At 40.4% G+C, this 3,761-nt stretch overlaps 1 protein-coding gene across 3 annotated transcripts in view; it reads left to right on the top strand.

The window, feature by feature from the left end:
- LOC117958857 (SWI/SNF-related matrix-associated actin-dependent regulator of chromatin subfamily B member 1-like) overlaps positions 1-3,761 on the top strand; it is a 29,246-nt gene that overhangs the window by 12,000 nt on the left and 13,485 nt on the right. The gene's annotated exons all lie outside the window — the stretch shown is intronic.

Here is a 3,761-nt window from a genome sequence, read left to right as displayed (position 1 = left end):
ACAAAAGACCCCACAACAACGTCCAAAGAACTGCAGGCCTCACTTGCCTCAGTTAAGGTCAGCGTTCATGCCTCCACCTTCAGGAAAAGACTGGGCAAAATGGCCTGCATGGCAGAATTCCAAGGAGAAAACCACTGCTGAGCAAAAAGAACATCAAAGCTCGTCTCAATTTCTCCACAACACATCTTGATGATCCCCAAGACTTTTGGGACAACATTCTGTGGACCGATGAGACAAAAGTGGAACTCTTTGGAAGGTGTGTGTCCAAGTATATCTGGCGTAGAAGGAACACTGCATTTCATAAAAAGAACATTATACCAACAGTAAAATATGGTGGCGGTAGTGTGATGGTCTGGGGCTGTTTTGCTGCTTCAGGACCTGGAAGACTTGCCGTGATAAAAGGAACTATGAATTCTGCTGTCTACCAAGAGATCCTGAAGGAGAATGTCCGACCATCTGTTCGTGTACTCAAGCTGAAACAAACTTGGGTTCTGCAGCAGGACAATGATCCTAAACACACGAGCAAGTCCACCACCGAATGGCTGAAGAAAAACAAAATGAAGACTTTGGAGTGGCCTTGCCAAAGTCCTGACCTGAATCCTATTGAGATGTTGTGGTATGACCTTAAAAAGGCCGTTCATGCTCAAAAACCCTCTAATGTAACTGAAGTAGGACAATTCTGCAAAGATGAGTGGGGCAAAATTCCTCCAGGACGCTGTAAAAGCCTCATTGCACGTTATCGCAAACGCTTGGTTGCAGTTGTTGCTGCTAAGGGTGGCCCAACCAGTTATTAGGTTTAGGGGGCAATCACTTTTTCACACAGGGCCATGATGGTTTGGATTTTTTTTCACCTTTAATAATAAACACCTTCATTTACAAATTGCATTTTGTGTTTACTTGTGTTGTCCTTGACTATTGTTTAAATTGGTTTGATGTTCCGAAACACTTAAGTGTGACAAACGTGCAAAGGAACAGGAAATGAGGAAGGGGGCAAACACTTTTTCACACCACTGTAGTTATATAATTCCTACAGATTCTGTCTCACTCCTCTTCATCCAGCGTAGTACTCCGATCCCTTTCCTATGTCTTCTTGAGTGCTGAACAGGCTCAATCTCCCATGTTCACCAAAGAACAATACCCAAAGCCACATGACCTTTTCCCTGCTTCAACCACGGCTTAGCTAAACATTCTGTGGCTTTCAGGGCTGAAGAACTGGATCCAAAAATTCCCCCTAATAGATGGCAAAGTTGCAAATATTTAAAAATTGCAACCTAGGGATTCCAAAATGCTGTACCACATCCTCAAAGATTTCAATATGCCACCAAGATACAGCGTGTCCCAGTGTGACAATTCCATTTTTGAACCAATCCCTCCAAAAAAGGGGATATCTACCAATACATAACTTTATATTTTGCCAAATACTTGATAAAGTTTTTAGATATGGATCCAGACAGGCTTTGTAAGGGCGATAATGGGGCAAGAACAGATTGCTCAATATAATACCAGGGTGGGGCTCTCTCAAGAGGAAAAGCGCGTGTCTTTTACTGGTACCATTTATTGTTCAGTATGTTGCAGTTTTACAAACATGCAAGTGAGCAGATGGACATGTTTAGCTTTGCATCTAGTGTGTCATGTTCATCTCAGTATGCTATAGCAAGAGTACACAACAGACTGTAGGTACTTCCATGTAGGCTACTTCAAAATAAAAGCACTTCATGTGACGGTTTGCTATAAAACTAAATTACTGTTGAACAAATAAGGTTGGGTACTTTTTCACATATCAAGTACTGTAAATAATGTAAATAGTGAGTATTAATCACACTATATTTGACCATTTCCTATAGACTGTTTTAAACTAAACATTAATTTCTTATTCAAGTGCTTTAAACAAACATTTTACAACAATACCATACTTCAATACAAATGTAAGGGACTTGTTTTGGAGTATTTTCATTCTCCTTATCTATTTTTTTATATCTGTAGTTACTTTGCATATTCAAATTAATTTTACAAAATATTATGAATAATCAATGATGTGGATAAACAGGGGACTCTATTGATCCAGTGGTGAAATTGACAAGCTACCTGCCAAGTCAAACCTCCGCTATTTTGGTGAAAGTAACTCAAAGTAATGCAAAAGTAGTGTAACACATTACAATTCATGGACAGTAATATTGTAATATAACAATCCCTCCTTCCTTGTGTTTTTTTTCGCCTGTCTCTTTTTGGATTTTGCCTTGAATACTTTTTGCCTGCCTGCCAGCCATTGTTAAGTAGCCTTTTTACCTAAATAAATCTTTCTACACTACCTGCTGCTTCCTCATCGCTTCTCTCTTCTCTCTCACCTGATATTACCCATTCATTTCAGTTCATTAATGCCTGACAATCAACACTTCATATAGCAATGGGAGCAATTTATTGTCCCCTCACCTCATAGAACCCATAAGCTCAGACAGCTACGAGCCAGAAAACATTCTGCTAGTACAAAATGTACTAGCAGAATTCAAAATCAATAACATTGTTTACAGTTGGCAATCAGTAAATATAATTTTTACAGAATGTTAAACAACAAGACAAGCTAGCTGTCAGCCATGTCATTGTCCCCAAAACAATATAACATATTTCAAAAAGAATTATCCACCATGTGTCCTGTCAGCCTGAAGAAGCAACCTGAATAGTTAACAGGATGTGAGATATTGTAACATTATTTGCTGTAAAACAAATGGAAGTTCATAAAGAGCAGAGTAACTTACTTCTTGCAATCTTGTGAATTAACAGATTTTAATGTAGCGCATTCATTTATAACGATAAATAGTCAGTTTCACTTGAACTCCTATAACACTGTTTTGTGGACACCCTGCAGCCAATAGGAATCGAGTATTCACCCAAACCTGTGCTCTAGAAACATCCCTCCAATCTTCTACACACCTAGACTTGCTTGGCGTTTTTCCACTGCTGGTAACCGCTCGACTCGACCCGCCTTGACTCGCCTCTACTCGACTTGACCCAATCTATGTTCGTTTTCCATTGCAAAATGAGTAACGTCTTAGCGTGGCTGGTCACCATAGCTACGCGTGATGATGTAATTTTCAACGCGACTCACAACAGCACGTCGGCTACTCGCCACAGCCAGAAGAACAGTTTTGTTTCAAAAGAAGCTGAAGGAAGCAACAAAAATCACCGCTAAAAAAATCAGGAGTTTGGGAATACCGACGGAGTTCAGACGTCGACATGACCCATTGTTCGCCGACACAAAAGGGTAAGTTAAGTTTCCTGGTAACGTTAGCTAACATTTGCATGTGTTAGGGGCCCCGGCCAGTATTTACTATACGCTAGCGTTATATAAAGTACATAAACTTTAGCAACCATGATTAATTCAATTCAATTCAATTTTATTTATAGTATCCATTCACAACAAGAGTTATCTCAAGACACTATACAGATGGACCACACTCCAGAATTTACAAGAACCCAGGATTTCTAGTAGTCTCCTCCAGAGCAAGCAACAGTGCGACAGTGGCGAGGAAAAACTTCCTTTTAGGCAGAAACCTCGGTCAGACCCAGGCTCTTGGTAGGCGGTGTCTGACGGGCCGGTTGGGGTTAGAATGAAGAGTGGCAATAACAAAAATAGAAAAAATTAGTAGTCTGTAGCAGTTCTTTGTAGTAGTTCATCGCATAGCAGCACGCTGTGCGGCATTACAAGGCACAGCAGGACGTAGCAGGGCACTGCAGTGTAGCAGTTTGAACATGGCATAACAGAA

Source organism: Etheostoma cragini, chromosome 16 (assembly GCF_013103735.1).
Source record: "Etheostoma cragini isolate CJK2018 chromosome 16, CSU_Ecrag_1.0, whole genome shotgun sequence".
Taxonomy (NCBI): Eukaryota; Metazoa; Chordata; class Actinopteri; order Perciformes; family Percidae; genus Etheostoma; species Etheostoma cragini.
Note: the sequence above shows the minus strand (reverse complement) of the source record. Positions and strands in the feature narration are given on the sequence as shown.